Raw genomic sequence first — 24377 nt, 5'->3', positions numbered from 1 at the left:
GTGTTAGGATTGGTGGCGCTGGTTGCCTTTAAAGAATCATTGCTTTAATATTACTACATTTTAAAAAAAGGAAAAGCAGGGGATCTTTAGGATAATTGGTAAACCAACAACCATCATTTGCCTATCTCCTTTATGAAGACAGCATAGTATAGTAGCTAAAAGAATGGACTCTTGAGATGCCTGGGTTCTAATCTGTGTTCCACCACTTACTTGAAGCATGACCTTTGGGTCAGTTAGTTAATATTCTCTAAGCCTGAGTTTTTGTCATCGATAAAATGAGGATAATGTGGGGTACCTGAGTGGCTCAGTGGGTTAAAGCCTCTGCCTTCAGCTCAGGTCATGATCCCAGGGTCCTGGGATTGAGCCCCGCATCGGGCTCTCTGCTTGGCAGGGAGCCTGCTTCTCCCCTCCCTCTCTACCTACTTGTGATCTCTGTCTGTCAAAATTAAAAAAAAAAAGATATGTTGTTATTTATAAAGTGCTTAAAACACTATCCTATTAGTGTTTGTTAAATAACATAAAATAAACAAGCACTTGGATAGGAGGCTAATCAAAAAAATGTAAGACTGACCCCAAATACTGGGTCATTGTGTAGAGTGAGCAGGCCAAAAAAAGCAATTGACTGGGAGTTAAGACGCAGGTGTAGAGAGGCTCTGAAGTAGGACTGGGGGTGCCTGTTAGGACTTGATTAGTCTTTTCCTGGTTATAAGAAAGGAGTTAGTATAGATCTCTTGAGGCCCAGAGATAGGTGAAGAATCCCTAGATTCTCTAACACTGAACTATATATAAATAATTGAAATAATGCCATGCTGACATTAGAGCTAATAGAATATTCATCTCTGAAAAACCACTGTTTTTCCAAAGCTAAATATAACTCCTGTGTCCTTCTAGAAATGATGTCCTTACAGAAACCTCACTGAACTTCCTTCCTTCCTTCCTTTCTCTCTCTCTTACTTTCTTTGTTGGAGGAGAGGGAGCTATCATTTCTGTCAGGAGAAGGGATGAAGTGTAAAAAAAAAAAACAACCAACCTTTTATACTTTATTTTCCTCCTATTAACCAAGACATTTCCTCCTCCGTCCTATTTTATCCCAAGTGTTCCTATCCAAAAGACATAAAATTGCATTCTTTATATATTATACTGAATAGTGCTTATAAACATCAAATGGTGAAAGTCAACATCTGTGGATGGATCATGATAGTAATTATAAGTGGCACATTTAACTTATTCCATCTGGGAATACACAGAGTTAAGACCCTTTTCAGAGTTATAGAGCTACATGGATTTAGAGGGGCCTCATCTATTTTCCTCAACTCTACCTACACCTTTCTAGAAAGATGAATCTCTTATTTTTACAGGGCCCTTGGGAATGAAATTTTGTAACCTCCTCCTAAGTCCTTTATGTCATGAATATAGTTGCAAAAATCCTCAACAAACACTAGCAACGAACCCAACAATACATTTAAAATATCATACACTACAATCAAATGGGATTTATTCCTGGGATGCAAGGGTGCTTCAATATTCACAAAACTCAATGTGATATGTCACATTAATAGATGAAAGCATAAAAATCATATAATCATTTCAGTAGATGCAGAAAAAGCATTTGACAAGTATAACATCCATTCATGTTTAAGATCAGTACTCTGCAAAGTCTAGAGGGAGTATATTTTAATATAATAAAGGTCTTATGTGAAACACCCACAGACATCATATTCAATAGGGGGAAAACTGAGAGTGTTTCCCCTAAGGTTAGGAAAAAGATAAGGATGTCCTATCTCACCAATTTTCTTTTTTTTTCCAATTTATTTATTTTCAGAAAAACAGTATTCATTATTTTTTCACCACACCCAGTGCTCCATGCAAGCCGTGCCCTCTATAATACCCACCACCTGGTACCCCAACCTCCCACCCCCCCGCCACTTCAAACCCCTCAGACTGTTTTTCAGAGTCCATAGTCTCTCATGGTTCACCTCCCCTTCCAATTTACCCAAATTCCCTACTCCTCTCTAACGCCCCTTGTCCTCCATGCTATTTGTTATGCTCCACAAATAAGCTATCTCACCAATTTTCTTTAGCATAGTACTGGAAGTCCTAGCCACAGCAATTAGACAACATAAAGAAGTAAAAAGCATGCAGGTTGGTAAGGAAGAAGCAAAACTCTGACTTTATTCATATGACATGATATTATATATAGAAGACCTAAAAGATTCCACCAAAAAACTGCTAGAACTGATAAATGAATTCAGTAAAGTTGCAGAATTTAAAACAATGAAACAATAGAAAGAGAAATAAAGAAAGCAATCCCATTTCCAATTGCACCCAAAACAATAAAATATCTAGGAATAAACCTAGCTGAAAAGGCAAAAGACCTGTATTCTGAAAACTATAAAACACTGATGAAAGAAACTGAAGATGACACAAAGAAATGGAATGACATTCCATGCTCATCGATTGGAAGAACAGATATCATTAAAATGTCTATACTACCCAAACAATCACACATTTAATTAAATCCCTATAAAAATACCAAAATACAAGAGAGAGCCCAAGCTCTCATTTTTCACAGAGCTAGAACAAACAGTCTTAAAATTTGTATGGAGCCACAAAAGATCCTGAATACCCAAAGCAACATTGAAAAAGAAAAACAAAGTTGGAGGTATCACAATTCCATACTTCAAATTATATTAAAAAACTGTAGTGATCAAAACAGTATGGAACTGGCACAAAAATAGACATATAGATCAATGATACAGAATAGAAAACCCAGAAATAAACCCACAACTATATGGTTGATTAATCTTAAAGAAAGGAAGAATGAATATCCAATGGGGAAAAGACAGTCTCTTAAACAAAATGATATTGTTTTGTTCATTCAAAAGAATGAAGCTGGACCATTTTCACCATACACAAAAATAACCTCAAAATGGATTATGGACTAAATATGAGACCTGAAACCATGAAAATCCTTTCAGAGAGCACAGGCCATCATCTCTGACATTGGTGGTAGCAACATTTTTATAGATAGGTCTTCTGGGGCAAAGGAAACAGAAGCAAAAATAAACTATTGGGGACTACATTAAATAAAAAAATTTTCTGCATAATGAAGATAACAATGAACAAAACTAAAAGGCAAGCCGTTGAATGGGAGAAGATATTTACAAACCACACATCTAATAAAGGGTTAGCATCCAAAATATATAAAGAACTGATACAACTCAGTACCCAAAAAACAAATCCAATTACAATATGAGCAGAAGACATGAACAGACATTTTTCTAAAGAAGACATATAAATGACCAAAAGACACATGAAAAGTTGTTCAACATCATTCATCATCATGAAAAAGAAATTAAAACTACAATGAGATATCACCTCATACCTGGCAGAAGGCTAAAATAAAAACACAAACAACAATGTGGTGAAATCTTGCACTGTTTGTGGGAATGCAAACTGGTGCAGCCACTATGGAAAACAGTATGGAGATTCCTCAAGAAGTTAAAATTAGAACTATCCAGCAATTGCACTACTGGGTATTCACCCAAAAAATACAAAAACATTATTTCGAAGGGATACATGCACATTTATGTTCCTATGCTTATTACAGCATTATTTACAATAGCCAAAGTATGGAAGCAGTCCAAATGTCCACTGATGAATATATAAAGACATATATAAAATTCAGAAGTGCAAAAGTTTGAAATAGTAACATTTTCAACAATATGGATGAAGGTAAAGAGTATAATGCTACATGAAGTAAGTCAAAGAAAGACTATACAATATGATCTTATATGTAAAATTTAAGAAATAAACAAGCAAAGGGGAAAAAGATAAACCAAGAAACAGACTCTTAACTGCAGAGAACAAACTGATGGTTACCAGAGGTGATGGTGGTGGGGGTAATAAGGGATGAGGATTAAAGAATATACTTAATCATGATGAAAAAAAATTTAATAGCATTAAAAAGTCCAAACAGATGACCCAGTAATTCTATTAGGTATATACTTGAGAAATCAAAATGTATGTTGACACAAAAATTTGTACAAAGATGTTCAAAGAAGCATTATTCATAATAGCCAAAAGAGGAGACAACCTGAATGTCCACCAACAGATAGTTGGGTAAATAAATTGTGATGTCACAGCACAATAGATTATTATTTGTATTTAAAAGGAAAGTTCTGATATATGCTACAACATGGATGAAACAAGATTAGCAGAACTGCCCAGCTGAGTCAAATCTACACATAGAACTATGGATTCTAATAAAACCAATTTTATTTTGAGCCACTAAGTTTGGGGGTAGTTTGTCATACACTGAGAGATAACCAGAACAGCAATTTGGGAAAAGATACCATAGACTCCAAATGGGTCAGAGATTTAAATGGAAACCTGAAACAGCACAAGTATTAGAAGAAAATATGGGCAAATCCTTCTATAACCAGCATAAGGGGAAAGATTTTTCTAATTGTGTTTCAAAATAAAGATGTAATAAAGTAAAAGATTGATACATATAATTACTTTTAAAAAGTAAAGGGTTTACAGGGCAGAATCTCCATTAACAAATAAAGGGGGAGATGCTGCAGATCAGGAACCCGGAACTGCTCCAAGGAAGTGAATAATAGCTCTTCATGTCTACAATTAAAAAAACTTTAAGTCTTCAAGTCCAATAAAACTACATTTCCAAAAAAAAAGGAAAGGAAAAGAAACAGAATTGGAAAGAGTAAAAAAGTAGAAGAAGCAGATCCTGAAAAAGTGGTGGAAAAAGTATTGAACTGACATGTAGTAAGTGGGAAGGTGGAATATTTCCTGAGGAGGAAAGAATTTTACAGATGCTGACAGTACTAGGGAACCTGAATAATTTTTTCATTGTCCAGAGTTAATTAAAGGATTTCATAATTCTCAAAAAGCTGTTAAAGAAAAATAGGGTACAAAAAGAAAACCTGTATCTGACAGTGAATCAGATGACAGCAAATCAAAGAAGAGAAGAGATACTGCTGATAAACCAAGAGGACTTGCCAGAGGTCCTGATCCTAAAGGAAAAATTGGTGCCACAGACAGCAGTGGAAAAGTAATGTTCCTCATGAAATGGAAAGATTCAGATGAGGCAGACTTGGTGCTAGCAAAAGAGGCAATTATGAAGTGTGCTCAAATTATAATTGCTTTTTATGAAGAGACTAACTTGGCATTCTTGTCCAGAAGATGAAGCTCAATAATTGTGTTGCTTTTTGTATATATTACGTGTAAAATCTAGGTTTTGGTTTTTGGATTTATTAGCATGAAGTGACATTCTAATGAAAATCAAGTTTGATATATTCATTTTGAAGTAGTATTGGGGAGTTGCTGGGCAGTTTTTTTCATCCAGAGCACTGGTTAACTTGAACAAATAAAAGCTTTCCATTATCAGAAGAGGATATTTGAGACCATGGTATATTATTCTCCTGCATTAGAGAACACCTTTTTAAAATATTGGGGGAAATCTCCATAATCATTACTCAATCAGAATTTTGTTTAACTCCCATATAGCTGAGTTTTTTGTTTGTTTTAGGTTTTTGGTGTGTCTCCGTGTGCATAAAAGTACATATGTAAATTATTTTCTTTTTTTTTTTTTTAACATTTACCGAAACAAAAATAGCATTTTATCATCATAGATAAGCCTGTGTTTCTGGGATGCCATCATTTTCAGCAACCTAAGAAATCACTTGAACTTAAATTGAAATTTTTCTGAAGTCTTAGCCTATCAAATTTTGTAACTAATTGGGCAATTTAAATATAATGTAAACAATTTAAATCGGACAATTTTAAAGCAGCTATATCAGAATCCATATGCCTATCTACAGTCCTATAACTGCAAGTTTATTTGCAAGATCACTGAATAGAAAATTTTATCACTATCAACAACCTCCCCACCCAAATGAGAAAACTAGACAAGTCCTGGTACGTTTTAATTAAGTCAGTAAAACTTACTTAAGTGGACGTTTAAAGGAAGAAGTCGAAATCCTTGCTTTGCATTGATTAAAAGGTCCTGATTCGGGGCACCTGGGTGGCTCAGTGGGTTAAGCCGCTGCCTTCGGCTCAGGTCATGATCTCAGGATCCGGGATCGAGGTCCGCATCGGGCTCTCTGCTCAGCAGGGAGCCTGCTTCCCTCTCTCTCTCTGCCTGCCTCTCCATCTACTTGTGATTTCTCTCTGTCAAAATAAATAAATAAAATCTTTAAAAAAAAAAAAAGGTCCTGATTCATGGTATGTCTATGCCTTTGTTCATGGAAATCTAATCATAATCAGAAGGTTAGAGATGTTGACAATTTAGGACCTACTGGAATAAATGGTTAACAAACTTCTATATTCTAAATTCTTTGACTTGCATGTTTTTCTTTACTCCAACTCATTCCTTAGATCTAGCCTCAGTCTTCTCAATATTTGAGTTACTAATTCAGCAGAAACCAGAAAAACCAGTAACTTTGCAGTAGTCAGAATGTTATCCAAATTTATATTGTTTACTTTATTGTAAGTAATGGTAAACAGTGGTCAATAGTTTTTTGGGTTTTGTGGGTTTTTTGTTTTGTTTTGTTTTATTCAGGCTCCATGCCCATCGTGGAGCCTGATGTGGGGCTTAAACTCATGACCCTGAGATCAGGACCCCAGCTGAGATCAAGAGTCAGACATTTAAGCTACTGAGCCACTTAGGTGCCCCAATAAATGGCTTTATTTTTCTTTAAAATAAATAAAGGGCCCTTGGGAATGAAGTTTTGTTAACCTCCTTCTAAGCCATTTCTGAATGAGATTTTGTAGCCTCCTTCTAAGCCTTTCTTTGTCAGGACATCTTCCGTTTTATTCAAGTAAAATCCCATTACAAAAGCGAAGGTATTCCATACCCTCCTGATGCTCTATAATAATAGTGCTTCTATGCACTGACTGTAGTGGACTACATTACTACAAAAAAACCTATACAAGAAAATGCTTTTGGGGGGTTCTGATTTAGTAACAGCTTGTTTATAATACAAATATATGGTTTTATGTCTGCTTTGTGTGGGGAAGAAGAGGATAAAACTCTACAAGAGGTATGAGAAGTTTGCTTTCATAACCTTTCCTTGTTACTACTAGGTTGTGATCACATCATAATTTATCATTAACAGCATGAAGGGAGTGCTCTTATTTTCTGGGCCTATCTGATTTCTAGCTACACCAATTATTTTTAAAAATTCTACTCAAACCAAAATATGAGGGTTAGTTGAGGGAAGAACAATTAGTGGGGAACTCTGACGTGCATTTAATATGCGTCCCCTTTCTTTTTCCCAGTATTTGTTAGTCTCTGGGTCCTTTTGATGTTCTAATTTTTCTTAATGTAGCCTAGGAGAAAGTCCTGGTAGATTCTACTGAACTCAGAAAAAAGTAGTTAAGCTAAGTCTCCTTAGTAATTAAAGGGTGTGCTGTGAATAATTTAGTAATTAAAGAGGGGGCTGACCAAACTTGGTTGGTCAAGTGTGATAGCTCACAGTTAACATTTATTTAGCCAATTTAATTCCAAGGTTGAGCATAAAATCTTTTTTTCCGAATATTATTGATTGTATGATCCTGAGTATTCAAGATTAAATCATGTTAATCCAATATATCTCTTGTAGGTTATCATCTGGTATACATTTGACTTGCTGTAGTCCATACTCCTTTCCTTATAACTGAAAAGATATTCTAACTTCATCCCAGCAGATACGATGTTAGCTCCTTAACATGTCCATAAGGAAGAAAATCTTACACATTTAATTCTGCCTGGAGGGGTTACTGCAAAGCATTATGAACAGAAAGCTGAAATTTCATAATAAAACCATTGTAGATAAGGTGTCAAAATGCCGTTTTAATCAAATTTTAATCATCTTGACTTCACCTGTCACATCATATTTTATTTTCTATTAGTCACACACCTCTGAAATGCTCAAAGGGGCATTGGTGATAGAATCTACACCTGTCCTGATATGTTTGCATGGCCAGGATTTGATAGATCTTTGTGCAAAGATCTCCATATGGGTACAGTCTCTCCATATGGAATAAACTCTTTATGTGGCTACAGATAAGAACTTAATAGCATCTCTTGGCTATAGAGTCATCCTTCTCAAGCAATTTGCATTCTTGTTGTGTATCACTCTGAAGTAGGGTTTATACTGAAATGTACTTTATTATTTTTTTTATAAATTTTTTCTATTTTTTATAAACATATATTTTTATCCCCAGGGGTACAGGTCTGTGAATCGCTAGGTTTACACACTTCACAGCACTCACCAAAGTGAAATGTACTTTAGATGCTAAAATAATTCATGTTTGTATCCCTCCAGTTCTATTACCATATGCTCTTTGTAACTTTTATTTAAGACTACTTGCAAATGTCAGGTACAGTGTTTAAAAGGTGTCCATCTCCATCTGTATAACAAAGAGTAAGGATTGGGCATTGTGATTCATCTAGATAATTGAGCATAAACTAAAAACTCCAGGGGGTTGGAGAGTAAGACTATAGCTCATGAATTGGATTAAATAGGGACCTTATATGAAGTGTTCCAATGACACGGACTAGATTTTTCTAGAGAAAGAAGATTTCGTGTTGAAGTGTTACCTCTATGTTTTTAGAAAGAGTTTGAGAATCACAGTTTATGGATTATTCTAGTATGCTTGCTTCTCCCTCTTCCTTTGCCCACATTTGGGCTTCTTTTTTTTCACTGTTACTTAGGCCTAGGAATAGCATTTATATTCAGCAAATATTTTTTGAGCAAAAGTTTGAGACAAGTTTGGCAAAAAAAAAAAAAAAAAAAAAAAAAACCAAAAACGTTTTTCTCCATGTAGATGTTTGTTTAACCAGTTGCTGAAGGGGATTTGGGGTTATGTCTGATTCCCACTTCCACACAATTTACATATTATTTGATTTGTTTATCTTCTAATGCATTTTTATTTTTATTTATTTTTTTAAAAGATTTTATTTATTTATTTGACACAGAGAGAGAGAGATCACAAATAGGCAGAGAGGCAGGCAGAGAGAGAGGGGAGGAAGCAGGGTCCCTGCAGAGCAGAGAGACTGATACGGGGCTTGATCCCAGGACCCTGAGACTGTGACCCAAGCTGAAGGCAGAGGCTTTAACCCACTGAGCCACCCAGGCACCCCTGCATTTTTATTTTTAAAGTCTACCTCAAGTCATTAAATATTTGCATTAATTGAAGAATGGAATTTATTCTCCAATAACTGTGTATCTTAAAGTTGCTTTACCCTCTTTTTTTTTTAGGGAAATCAATGGCTTTATGTTTTTTTAGGCAGCATTGTTCCTCTAATATAACATTGTAACTAATGATAGTTAATCTTTATATTCAATCATTCAACCAGTGATTGAATATATTCAGTTCCAAGTGAACCAGTGTCATTTTTCTGTATAGTGAGAGTGAATAAGATTATCTGTAGATTAGCCAGAAGGAAAATAGCTTTGTGTTTTACCTTTGTAGCAGACTCTTGGAAGGTATTTAATTTGATACTGTTATCTGTAAGAAATAGAATAAAGCAGGATGAAGCATGTACGTTCAAATAAATGTGTAGCTGATGGCACTCTTGAAAGCAGAAAGTGCTAATTTTTTACTTTTAAAAAAATCTGGAAGAGGGCTGAAAATAATTCAGGGGAGGAAAAATTATGTCCAAGTAAAATCACATGACTAAGTAGATAATTCCAGTGAAACCCAGGAAGAACCGCATTAGTGATAGTCTGTAAGTATGTATACACAGTACTTTACAATAGGTTGATTGCACTAAACAAAGAAGAAAATCCTTTCTCTGAGGAGCTTGCAATCTAAAGATACAAGTTAGTACAGTGCAGTATAGAATGAGAACAATAAGCGAGCCCCATAGTGGGTGGTCTTCATAGCTGAAATGCTTCAAAAACAAATGCCTTCTTGGAAAGGTAGAGGTTTGAGAGGGAGTGGTCCAGGCGTGCAAAGAAGTGGAAAGCTATTCTTTGGGGGCTGGGAGGTGAGGGGAAGGAAGGAGGGTTGGATTGAGTGTCTGAAAAGAGGCTCAATATAAGGACGAGTAAAGAGATCAGACTAACATTGGCATAGTACAGTTTGGTGATTTAAAGAACAAGATGAAATGCCAGTAGAGGAGGATTTAGACAAAGGGGACAAACAACATACCATCCAACTTTCTATTACAGCAAATACCACATCTTTAAGATCCAGATATGGAGAATGCTGCTTGCAACAGCTTCTTGCCAATGTGAATGGCTTCTACAACAGAATAGTCCGGAATGGTTCCATTGAGATACTGTATGTGAAAGGGCTTTGTAAGCAGCAAAGCAGTACAAATGTAAGTCATCATCATATTGTGCTTAGCTTTGACTTCGTTAAATTTTTGTTTGGTTATATATTTTAAGACAAAAGGTCAGCAGTAGAACTTCCTATTTTCAGAGATGTTGTCAAGAACAGATTTGTTATTATAAATGCTTCATTTATTTCCTTGTTAGATTATTACAAATGCTTATAGTAAATGTTCCTCAGAGAGTTCTCTCTACTTTCCTTAGACTTGGACTAATATTACTGAAGATCTTTTTCATCTTCATTCTTGCTCCCTCTCTTGCTACCTAGTTTTTTCTTTTCCACCTCTGTTCATATGGTCATGTATTTTTTTTAGTATCATATGTCATTTTATACTCTACCTCATTCTAACAGGATTTGAGTTGGTTTATTGAGAAATTAATACAAAAACAAGATGAATAAATTGACAGAGAATGAGTGTGAAAGAATAATAAATGTAAGAAACTGAAATGAGGCCATGGTAAGGTTTAAACCGAGTACACAGTGCTGGAGATTTTATAGCTGTGCCCTAAGTTTGGCTCTGAGTGTCTTAGCAGACAGATCAAAGAGGGAAATATTTGCTATAAGATTTTCAGGGTCCATGAGGTTAAAATGAACAAATTTCTCAGAAGAATCAAGCATAGATTTTTCTTTAGATGTGTGAGAAATTCCTCCCATGGTTTTTATGAATATCAGTTTGGTGAGTTTGGATTTTATCCTGAAGGCACTAAGAAGACAGTGAAAGCTTTTGATCCAGGGGATGACATACACAAAGATGTTTTTACAGCAGATATAGGAAAGCTCAAATGAGTTGGGAGAGATTAAATATAAGAAAACAAGTTAGAGATGAACTCTAAGGGTTAGGATGAGGATGTATCAGAAAGAATGGAAAGCAAAGGAAAGCTATAGGAAGGGTTAAAAAAATCGCCAGGGTCACTGCTTAGATATGAATAGAAAGGAAGGAATCAAGGATGCCTATAGGATTCAGTTCTACCTAGAGTGATGGCATCATAATCCCTGGCAAATATAAGAGGAGGAGCAGTATGTTAAATGAGAAAGCACAGAAAATTTTGAAAAAGGTAAGATAACTACTATGGATTCTTATAGTCCCATTTTGGAGTAAGCAGAACAAAATAAATGGAAAGCTACCATTTTTAGCACTTTGTTTTACTAAGTGCTTTTATGTACAGTATTTTGTTTTGTCATTATGACAGTCCTATAAGAGAAGTAGTAAGTATACACATTTTACAGATAAAAAAAATCTGTGACTTAATGCTTAACTGATGCACATGAAGCCATATGACTAGTAAGTGCCTTGTTCACCCCCCCCACTTTGACACCACCTCAAGAACACCTTCTGCTTGGAGTTACTCATGTAATACTATCTGACAAAATCAAGACAAGGTTAGACTTTTACCAAAATTATGACCTCAAATTTTTCCTTTGCTCTACTATACCTTTTCCACTGGGGACACTCAATATGACTAGAACTGTTTGCCCCTACACTAAATGTCTCCAGACTGCTATGCTTTTTAAATTTCGTATCTGCTTTTTATAGCTCTTTAATCTCTTCCACCACTGTCAGCTGTTACTACTTGATGTATTTGGCAGTTCCCCATTCCTAATCAGTGCCCCTGGAACCAGATAAATATGCTTGTTATTTTAGACACGATTTTAAGAGTGACTATACATTAAAGACATAGGCAATCCTATTATGATAACCTAACCCTAATGTTATGTTTTGCTATATTTTTATGAGCAAATATACATCTTAATGCTTGGTCATTAGAATGTATGTTATTGGCTGTCTTCTAGGTTATTGGCTAGATAGTTGATGTGTCACCTTGTGCCTAGGTTATTGGCTAGATAGTTGAAGATACTGGGTAAGTTACCTAGAAAGGTAGGTGTGTGTGTGTGTGTGTGTGTGTATGTATATATATATATAATTATATATATATTTTTACTGTACAAACACCGAGCATTACTTTTCAAAAGCAGATGCTGTTGGTGGCAACAGGGAAATGTAACAATGCTTTACTCACAGAAGTTGGTGTATTTTTGGTGCATAGCAGTCTAGTTGCCAAAGGCTTGAGATGACTACCCAATCCCCTTTATTCCAGAATGATTTGTGGCCATTTGTCTGAGTTCCCACTGCCCTCTGCTAGAAAGGTTATGGATATTCCCTTTTGTTTCCAATAAGTCTTCCCTCCTGAAATAGCTACAGAAGCTTCCAACCAGCCCTTCCCTGGTTCACTTGTCTCTCCCTTTTTCCCCTCTATGAGGAAGCTTTTAATAAAGATTTATTGACTACCCACAGGGGCATCGTGTGTATAGGAAGCACTGCACTCCTCAGTGTGAAACCTGTGTCACCAGCTGGCTGAATAAAACATTTTGTGACACTTGGTACAGTATGTGCATAATTCAGATGTGTAGATTGTGGACAGCCTGGGCTTTATGAGTGCCTAGCCTACCTCTAAACACAAATGATGTTTCCTTCCAAATTTACTTTTCAAATTTATTTTATTATTTTTTAAATTTTATTTATTTGACAGATAGAGAGCACAAGCAGGTAGAGCAGCAGGCAGAGAGAAAGAGAGAAGCAGGCTTCCCACTGAGCAGAGAGCCTGATGTGTGGCTTGATTCCAGCACCCCGGGATCATGACCTGAGCCGAAGGCAGATGCTTAACCCCCTGAGACACCCAGGTGCCCCTCAAATTAATTTTAAAGATGATGGACAGTCAGTAATCAGTACATTCAGTAAGTGAACTGAACTGGATGGAAATAATAGAGGAAGAAGATAGGAAAGGTGATCTCCCCTTATATTCTATTGGAAAATGAAATTAATAAAAGTTGTTATCCTTAGAACTCAGCAAAGTCAGTAACTAAAACTCTTGACCTTTCAGATGTTGATAGGTAAGATTGTATTCTTCATGGTGTTAGGAAGGGGAAGTGTTTATTTCTTTGCATAGGTACTTTGTGACAAAGAAGCTACTTTTATTGTTAGCTAGAAATACCTACATATCACCTTGTGCCCAGGAAAATGAGAATGATTTTGGATTTGCTGTGGCCTATGGAAAATATAGCTATGCTACTAGCATATCATGGCTTGAAATTGGGCTTTGGTAGAGAGTTTCTGGATTGAAGGTCTTTGGAACCCATGACCACAATAAGATTTACAAAGATGATTGGTAGAATACAATTCCTGATGCCCTTACATAAATGCATTTAAGCCATCAATGTATTTTCTGGAAATAAACAGCATTCCAGCCTTCCTGAGAGTGAAGGAGATTTCCTAGAAGCTTTTGGGCTTTGGTGGTTGTCCTGCTTTGTAAGTGACCATGTCATTATATCCATTTTTGACTGACCATTCAGGAAAGAAATTGCTTTCCATTTTTTTTGTTTTTTTGTCTAAGTATCTATTACAGGAACATACATTTGGTGGGCAATCAAACATCTCTGATGAGATGTTTATTGGTGAATGAAAAATGTTTTCTGAAGGGAGCAAGTGGTATGAGTATGCTCTCTAAAGATAATCAGATTTATCAGTTTGAAAATATGACAATGCAACTGAAATATCTAGATTGAATGGAAAGCTATGAATTATGCCTACAGAATGCTTCAGCTCCTCCCTTATGTGACCTCGACTTTGGCAGTATAATGAAAGTAAACTATTAAACATTTAAAAGGCTTCACTAAATGAAAACAATTAGTGGCTTGATGTGTTATATTTGGACCTAGCACTAGAGAGGCTTTACTGGTTATAGTGCTTGTGAGCACTGAAGCCAGCCCTTATTATTTGAGGTACATTATGCACATTTCCCCAGAGCAGCATGATTTTGAGTTCTCTGTCTGATGCATCAGTTAGCTTTAGTGCCCTCTGACTAAAAAGGATATGATGATGGGTGATTATCAGGCATAAGATTTAAACCAATGAGATTCGAGGCTCTAGACTTTAATTGCATTTCATCTTTCAACTGCATTGAACTTTCCTTTCAAAAACCAGACTAACATTGACCTGCCAGAGTCTATGCGGAGGCTCTGCTATAATAAATCTTGAGTAGGTATCAGTAGATACAACAGGGACAAGCAATGAACCAGCCAGAAAGGGAGAGGTGGGCATAAGGGACATATTTTGAGATGAGAAGAGAATGAGATTAGACCAAAAGAAAGTTTGTATTCCTTGTTGTCCTTCCTCTTTGCCACTACCTTGGTCTAGTACTAAACTTTACTTGCAGATCCCTTCTCTCTTCTCGTCTTTTCGTATTTTTGTTTTCTTGCACCACTACCACCCCCATTCATTCCTTGCTCTTGGGACTCTGTCTTAGTGGAAATTCCCTATTAAGTTATTACCTAATAAGAAAGACATCAAAGAAAACTGTTAGTTTTCCCTTTTTTTGTATTTTTGGAAAATACTTCCTACTATTACCCTCTTTCTCTATTAATGGTACCCAGATAAACCTTTATTAGATAATCTTATATTTCATATTTTTATAACGTGATTATATTATAAATGGCTGGAGCTGAGATCATTGTATTTATCTAAGAAGGAACATTTTCTTTATGGCATCTTGATTACTCTGGTATCATGTCCTCTAGGGTAGTATCTCAGAGTATTAACAATCTCATTAATGGTTAGTGTGAATTTCTCCAACCAAGTTAAAGTTACTTTAACTTAAAATGATTTGGATAAGATCACCAAATCAAATGGTCATAGGCCTAGCACTGCCTAATAATTGGTGCTTTGGAACAATGGTTTTTAAACTATTTTACTTCTGGAGAAAACAAAATTCTATTAACACTCCACCCTAAGGGGGAAAAAAAGATTAATTTATCACCAAACATCCAAAATTCTGATCTCCCCTAACCATCCATCCCCTCAAAAAAGCTTTTAAAGGCTGAGATAATGTAACAATAATGACATAGATAAGAAGGAAACTGGCTTACCCATTTATTTATTCATTCAACAAACATATAGTGATAGCTTGCTATATACCATCATCGTTCTCTACCTTCTTATTCAAAAGATAATGTTCCCAAGTTTGAAAATAACCATTCTCTAGTGATGTGTAACCTATAGTTGAATTAGAGTAACCGTCAATTTTATTTCTCTTTGGTAGTCAGTGATTCAGTACTATGTACTTTGGATACAAGAGTATAATACTTTTGTTTTCCAACTCTAGGATGTTTCTGTGGCCTGAAGAATCTTATCCATCATTCATAACCTTCATTCATATTTTTTATATTATGCTTCTAGTTATTTCCAATGTCTTGATTTTATTTTTTCTTTTTTAACATTTCATGTTAAAATATGTATTACTAGTATAATGTAAAACATATGTTACATTTTAATCAATATAAAATTTAATATAAATTTGAATATAAAATATTGAAATATTTTAAAATAAGATTTTATTTTTAAACATTCATAGGAAGTTACAAAAATAGTACAGAGAAGTCTCTTTTACCCTTTATCCAATTTCCTCCAATGTTACAGTTTATATATAGCTCGAGTGCTACATCAAGCCAGAAAACTGACATTGGTACTCGGTGTGTATATAGGTCTATGTCATTTTATCACATGTGAATATTTGTATAACCAACCAAGAGACAGCACTACTCCATCACCACAAAAGTCTCCCACATGCCTCCTATGCCTTTGGAATAAAGCCCACCCCCTCCCATCCTTCACTTATCTCTAACTTCTGGCAACCACTATATTTCCATCTGTAAAACTTGGTCGTTTCTTTAGTATTATATAAAGAAAATACCATATGTAACTGTTTGAGATTGACTTTTGTTCACCGAACATGATACTTTTGAGAGACACCCAATTTGTTGCCTGTGTCAATATTTTTTCCTTTTCATTGTTGAATAATATTCTCTGGTATGGATGTACTATAGTTTGCTTAATCTTAAACCTATTTTATTGTTCTGTTTTCAAGTTTTCTGATTCTTTATTCAATTTCCTCTGCTATTGAACCCATCCATTGAGTTTTTAATTTAGCTACTGTATTTTTCAGTTCTAAAATTTCCATTTGGTTCTTCTTTAGAACTTCTTTCCCTTTGCTAAGAATTCCTATTTTTTTCTATTTGTTTCTGTTGTGTTCATAATTGCTCCTTGAAGAAACTTATTATGAGAGCTGATTAAAAATCCTAATCCAGATAATTCTAATCTCTTATCATCTCAGTATTGGTTTCTGTTGATTTTGTTTTCTCTTTCAGGTTGTGGTCTTCCTGGATCTTAGTATGATAAGTGATTTCTTGTTTTTTTTTGAAGTTTTTATTTAAACTCAGGTTAGTTAAAATACAGTGTTTCAACCTTTCTTGACACTCTAGTCAGGAAGAGGATGCCTTGTTACTACTAGGCAGAGGTGGAAGTTCAAGCTCCCCATGAGGCCTCCACTGATACCACCCTTGCAGGGAGGAGTGCCTTCTTAATATTAGGTGGAAGTGGAAGCCCAGACTTAACCAAATGGTTTCTACTGACATCAAGGAGTGGGGAAACCTTGTTATGGGGATCTCTACTCAATCTTCTCTGACATCTCTCCAGTGGAGAGGTAAGAGGGGCACCTCCTTACAACTAGGCTAGAGTTAATATCCAAGTTTCCCACTTGGCCTTTACTGAGGGTGATGTGAGTTGGGCCACAGTTTTATCTGTGGTGTTTGGGTAGAGTAGGGAGATGATTGTCTACATGCTTTCTGTCTTGCTAGTCTGCCATTTCCCTGGTCCTTTGGCTAGAAAGACCTGGGTTTTCTTGGGGCTTCATGTTAAAAACTTAGAAATCTTTGAAAATAGTTAAATAATTATGAATAGCATTGTGATTGTATTAACTATGCCATATTTTTCCTTGTAGTATTTTACACTTTTATTGAGATGTAATTGACATACAATAAAACACATTTAAGGTGTACAATTTGATGTATACACCCATTACCACAGTCAAGATAATGAATATCCGGGGTGCCTGGGTGGCTCAGTGCGTTAAAGCCTCTGTCTTCAGCTCAGATCATGATCCCAGTGTCCTAGGATCGAGCCCCGCATTGGGCTCTCTGCTTAGCAGGGAGCATGCTTCCCTACCTCTCTGCCTACTTGTGATCTCTGTCAAATAAATAAATAGAATCTCTAAAAAATGATAATGAATATCCAACACCCCCCAAAATTTTCTGGTGCCTTTTTGTATTCCCTCCATTCCCTCTTCCCCATCACTTCCTTCCCTTCCAGGCAAATACTAATCTACTTCTTATCACTATAGATTAGTTTGCAGATTCTAGAATTTTCTATAAATGGATTCATTCAATATGAACTCTTTATCTGGCTTCTTCCACTCAGAAAAACTATTTTTATATTCATCTATGTTGTGTGTATGAATAGTTCATTCATCTTCTACTGTTTAGTATTATATGACAATCTGTTTTCCCTTTCAACTATTGATAGCTGTTTGACTTATTTTCACTTTTAGCTATTATAAATAAGGCTGCTATAAATATTTGTATACAAGAGTTTCTGTGTACATATGCATTTATTTCCCTTAGGTGAATGGATTGTGGAATGTCTGGGAGATATGGAAGGTGTATATTTACCTTTTTAAAGACTGCCAAACTTCTAAATTTTACACTACCACTAGCAGTGTTTGAGAGTTCCAGTTCTACATCCTTGCCAGGACTTGGTATAGTGTTAATTGTAGCCATTCTAGTGATTGTATAGTATTATCTCATAGTGGCTTTAATTTGCATTTCTCTGATGGCTAATAATATCAAACATCTTTTAATGTGCTTATATGCCATCCAAATATACTCTTTGGGGATGTTTCTAAGTAGTAAGCTCAATCCCAGGATCCCAAGATCATGACCTGATGAGAAACCAAGAGTCAGAGACTTAACTGACTGAGCCACCTAGGTGCCCTAGCATTGTTTGTTTTCTTTCTTTCTTTCTTTCTTTCTTTTCATTTTTTAAAACTGTTTTGACTATTGTAGGTGCTTTACATTTCATTATAAATTTTAGGATCCCACTGTTAATTTCTGCAAACATTTCCTTTTATGTGGATTTAATTTGTTCTTATTTTACTACTTCATGTAAAAAGCTGAGGTCATTGATTTGAGAACTTTGTCTTTCTTTTTTAAGATTTATTTTAGTAAGAGAGACTGTGCACAAGTTGGGGTAGGGGCAGCGGGAGAAGGAGAGTATCCTCAAGCAGACTCCCCACTGAACAAGGAGCCCAATGTGGGGCTCAGTCTTAGGACCCTGAGATCGTGACTTGAGCTAAAATCAAGAGTCAGCCACTTAACCAGCTGAGCCGCCCAGGCACCCCTCCCCCCCCTTTTTTTTTCTTTTCTAATATAGGCCTTTAAGTGCTATAAACTTCCCTTGAATTTTTTATTCTAATATATTGCATATTCATCATTATTCATATCAGTCTTTTTCTACTTTCCCTTTTGATTTTTTTCTTTGACCCATGGATTAGCTAGAACTATGTTACCTTAATTCCCAAATACTTGATTGTTTTCCAGATGTATTTCTGTTCTTGATTTCTATTTTAATTCCATTGTGATGAGACAATACTTTATGAGACTTAAAATCCTTTTAAATTTATTGAGCCTTTTTTGGGCCCAGAATATGGTCTATCTTGGTTAATGTTTCATGTGCTGGTGAAAAAGAATGTGTGCTCTTCAAATGCTTACTAGACAGTTCTTTACATAACAGTGAGATCACCTTGGATGATAGTATTTGCAGTCTCTGTTTCCTTTCTGATTTTCTGTCTACTTTATCCCTTATTGAGGAAGGAATAATGAAATCTCTCTATATAATTGCGCATTGGTCTATTTCTTCTTGCAGTTCTACCAGTTTTTCATTTATATATTGTGAAGCTCTGTTATTATGTGCATAAACATTTAGAATTTTCCATTTTATGAACTGACCACTTTATCACTATGAAATTCTTTGTTCTCAGTTATATTCTTTGCTCTAAAAGCTACTTTGTATGATTAATATAAATAGCCCAGATTTATTTTGATTAGTGTTAATATGTTACATCTTTTTTTAATCCTTTTACGTTTAACCTCTTGTGTCTTTTTATTAAAGTATATTTGTTGTAGGTAGTCTATATTTGAGTCTTGCTTTTTTGAATCCAGTCTGACAGTCTCTGCCTTTTAATTGGGGTTTTTAGAATATTTACATTTAATGTAATTGTAGATGTGATTAGGTTTTAAGTCTGTCATCTTGTCATTTATATTGTTTGTCCCCTCTATTCTTTGTCCTCCTTTCCCTCTTTTTCTTTCTTTTGGATCAAATGAGTATTGTTATGTTTCTATTGCATGCGTTATTAACTATAATTGTTTTTGCTTTAGTGGTTACTTTAGGGTTTTTAGTACACACAATAAGAGAACAATCTTTCGTAATTATTTTTTTTGGTGCTCTGTATTTCTTTGTAGAGATCCATATTTCTGTCTGCTGTTATTTGACTTTTTCCTAAAGGATGTGCTGTAACATTTTTTATACTTTGGGTATGCTGGTAATGAATTCTTTTAGCTTTTATATCTCTAAGAAAGTATTTTAAATTAAAATAAACTTTTTACTTCGAAATAATAGTAGATTATATGCACACATATAAAATAATAGAGATCATGTGTATCCTTCAATATTAACATCTTGAAAAACTCTAATACAATATTAAAAAACAAAATATTGACATTTATGCAGCAAAGATACAGAAAAATTCCATTACAATTATAATCCCGTTGGTTGCCCTTTTATTAGCCACACTCATGAAACCTTTATGTTTAACTCATGGCAATCACTAATATATTCTCTATCTCTATAATTCTCTCATTTCTAAAATTTTATGTAAAAGGAATCTTATATGTCCTTCTGAAATTGGCTCTGTCCATTCAGCAGTTTCAAGTGAATGTGTGAATCAGTAATTTGTTCCTTTTATTGCTGCAGTTTAACCATTCACATGTTGAAGAACATCTGGTCTGTTTCCAGTTTGGGGCTATAATGAATTAAGCTGTTACAAATATTTGTGTACAGGTTTGCATGAACATAAATTTTTATGCATCTGGAATTATTGCTCAAGAGCAAGTGTTGGTTGCCTGGTTTAGTTTTGTAAGCAACTGTCAAATTGTTATCCAGTCTAGCTGTATTATTTTGCATTCCCTTCAGCAATGTATAAGTGATCCAGTTTTTCTACATCCTTTTCTGTATTTGGTATTTTCACTTTTTAAAAAAATTTTAGCCATTTGAGTAGGTGTGTAGTGACATCTCATTGTGATCTAAGGTTGTATTTTTCCATGGCCAATGAGGTGAAACATCTTTTTTTTTAAAGATTTTATTTATTTATTTGACAGAGAGAGATCACGGGTAGGCAGAGAGGCAGGCAGAGAGAGAGAGAGAGGAGGAAGCAGGCTCCCTGCTGAGCAGAGAGCCTGATGTGGGACTCAATCCCAGGACCCTGAGATCCTGACCTGAGCCGAAGGCAGCGGCTTAACCCACTGAGCCACCCAGGTGCCCCAAGGTGAAACATCTTTTGATGTGCTTATTTGCCATCTGTTTATCTTCTTCAGTGAAATGTCTTTCTCTTTGTGACTTTTTTTTCATTTTCTAATTGGATTTTTTTTTAACTGTTGCATTTTGAGAGCTCTTTATATATTCAGCATACTAGTCTTTCCTTGGATATGTAGTTTGTAAATATTTTCTCCAGCCTGTAGCTTATCTTTTCATCCTCTTAAGGTCTTTTGAAGAGTAAAAGATTTAATAAGGATGACGTCCAATTTACCACTTTTTTTTTAGTGGATTATGCTTTTGGTGCCAACCCTAAGAACTATTGCCTCATCCTAAATTCTCAAGACTTGCTTTCTATTTTTTTTTTCAATCTCTTGTAAGTTTTTTTTTTTTTTTTTAGTTTTGTCTTCTACAGTGTTTTTTTTTTAATTGAAATTCAGTTGCCATACAATGTTATATTAGTTTCAGGAGTACAGCGTAGTGATTATTTTACATGATACACCTACATTCATAGTCCATATTGACTTAAGCTTGTATAAGGGTGAAGTTAAGTTCAAGACTGATACTTTTTTAAGTCTATGGATGTTCAATTGCTCCAGCATCATTTGTTGAAAGACTATATACTTGCCCCATTAAACTGCTTTTGCTTATCAAAAATCATTTGTGCCATAACACTTAATATTTATACATTTATACATAAACTTTCATTAATCTTGGAAACATGCTAAGTAAAAGATGTTAGATGCAAAAGGCCACACACAGTATTCAATTTATGTGAAATATCCAGAATAGGAAAATCTGTAACAACAGAAAGTAGATTAGTGCTTGCAGTGGAAAATGTGGGAAAAGAGTGAGAAATGACCATATTAGGGTATAAGGTTTCTTTTTGGAGTAATAAAAATGTTCTAAAATTAGATACTGATGATGGGTGCACAACTCTGTGAATTTATTCAGTACCACTGGATTGTATAACTAAAAGGGTGAATTTTGTGGTATGTGAATTATATCTCAATAAAGATGTCATAAAAAATAAAATAATTAGGCATATTTTTGTGGGTCCACATGAAGTTGTCTATTCTGTTGTATTGATCTGTGCATGTATTGCTCTGCCAATGTCACATAGTATGATGGTAGCAACAGGCATTTTGTAGATTTTTTTAATCAAGTTGAAGAACTTCCTCTCTATTCCTAATCACTGAGTTTTTTTCATATTTATCTGTTGATATGGTATATTTCCATATTAATAATATAATCAACCATATTAATTGGTTTTCAAATGTTGAGCCAGTCATGCATACATGGAATAAGGCTTACATGGTCATGATGTATAATTTTACTCAATGTCTGCTTCAATTTGTCTTTTTTGAGGTAATCTTTTTTGAGGTAAACATTACACAACATAAAACTCACCATTGTAGCCATGTTCAAATGTACAATCAGTGGCTTTTAGTACATTCACAATCTTGTATAAACATCACTACTACCCAATTCCAAAGATTTTCATCACCCCGCAAATAAACACAGTAGCCATTGAATAGTCACTCCCTATTTCTTCCTTCCCCCAGCCGCAGGCAACCACTAATGTCCAAATTTATAGATATATAGGAAGTACATTTCATGTAAATGGAATCATACAATATGTTTTTTGTGACTGGTTTCTTTCACTTAACATAATGTTTTCAAGGTTCATCCATGTTGTAGCATGTATCAGAATTTCATTTCTTTCTGTGACCAAATAGTATTCCATTGTGTCAAAATACCACATTTTTAGGGTGCCTGTGTGGCTTAGTCATTTAAGTGGCTGACTCTTGATTTTGACTCACATCATGATCTCAGCGTCCTAGGATCAAGCCCCACATGGGGCTCCATAATCATCAGGGAGTCTGCTTGAGATTCTCTCCCTCTCTCTCTGCCCTTCCCCCCACTCACTCATGTTCTCTCTAATAAATACATCTTTTAAAAATGTCACATTATATTTGTTCATTCATTTATTAATGGACATTTAGGTTGTTTCTGCCATTTGGCACATGTAAATAATAATACAGCTATGAACATTCATGTCCAAGTGTCTATTTGAGTCCCAACTTTTACTTTTTTTGGTTATACATCTAGGAGTGAAATTGCTGAATCATATGGTAATTTCATGTTTAACTTTTTGAGGAACTGCCAGAGTTTGCCATAGTGACTGTTATATTCCCACCATCAGTGCCCAGTGATTCCAATTTCTCTATATCTTAACAAAAACTTGTTATTTTCTGAATTTTTTTTACTTAAATGTTAGTTAACATACAGTGTAATGTTGGTTTCTGGAATAGAATTCAGTGGTTCATCACTCACATACAACACCCAGTGCTCATCAGAGCAAGTGCCCTCTTTAATTACACATTACTCCTCTAGCCCATCCCCCCATACAGCTCACTCCATCAACCCTTAGTTTGTTCTCTATCATGAAGAGTCTTTTAGGATTTGTTTCCCTCTTTCCTTTTTTCTTTTCCCCCTTCCCATATGTTCATCTGTTTTCTGTCTTAAATTCCGCATATGAGTGAGATCATACGGGATTTGTCTTTCTGTGACTGACTTATTTCACTTAGCATAATGCTCTAGTTCCATCCACGTCATTGCAAATGTTAAGTTTTCCATTTTTTGACAACTGAGTAATACTCCATTGTGTGTATATGTACCACATCTTCTTTATCCATTCATTAATTAGTGGATGTTGAGGCTCTTTCCATAGTTTGGCTGTTGTTGATAATGCTGCTATAAACATTGGGGTACATGCACTCCTTTGAATCTGTATTTTTGTATCCTTTGGGTAAATACCTAGTAGGGCAATTGCTGGATCTTAGGGTAGTTCTACTTTTTAACTTTGTGAAGAACCTCCATACTGTTCTCCAGAATGGCTGCAACAGTTTACATTCCCACCAATAATGTAAGAGGATTCCCCTTTCTCTGCATCCTTACCGACAACACCTGTTGTTTCTTGTGTTGTGAACTTTAGCTATTCTGATAGGTGCAAGGTGGCATCTCAGTATGGTTTTCATTTGTATGACCCTGATGATGGGTGATATTGAACACCTTTTCATGTATCTGTTAGCCATCTAGATGTCTTCTTTAGAAAAGTGTCTATTCATGTGTTCTGCCCATTTCTTAACTGGATTATTTGGTTTTTGGATGTTGAGTTTGATAAGTTTTTTATAGATTTTGGATACTAACCCTTTATTAGATATGTCATTTGCAAATATCTTCTCCCATTCCATTAGGTGTCTTTTAGTTTTGTTGATTATTTTCCTTCCCTATTTAGAAATTTTTTATGTTGGTGAAGTCCCAATAGTTCATTTTTGCTTTTGCTTCCCTTGCCTCCAGAAACATGCCTAGTAAGAAGTTGCTACAACCGAAGTCAAAGAGGTTTCTGCCTGTGTTCTCCTCTAGAATTTGGTGGCTTCCTGTCTCACATTTAGGTCTTTGTTGAAGAGACTTTTTTTCACTGGATATTCTTTCCTGCTTTGTCAAAGATTAGTTGACCATATAGTTGTGTTGGTGTTGTTGTTGTTATTGTTGTTGT

The 24377-nt window shown here is 35.2% G+C and overlaps 1 protein-coding gene and 1 pseudogene across 1 annotated transcript in view; both read left to right on the top strand.

Annotated features, from left to right (window-relative positions):
* Positions 1-24377, top strand: part of EDA (ectodysplasin A) — a 491171-nt gene that overhangs the window by 156404 nt on the left and 310390 nt on the right. The gene's annotated exons all lie outside the window — the stretch shown is intronic.
* Positions 3726-5216, top strand: LOC122897490 (annotated as a pseudogene).

Source organism: Neovison vison, chromosome X, assembly GCF_020171115.1.
Source record: "Neovison vison isolate M4711 chromosome X, ASM_NN_V1, whole genome shotgun sequence".
NCBI lineage: Eukaryota > Metazoa > Chordata > Mammalia > Carnivora > Mustelidae > Neogale > Neogale vison.
The sequence above is the reverse complement of the archived record's forward strand: the minus strand, read 5'-3'. Positions and strand labels throughout refer to the sequence as shown.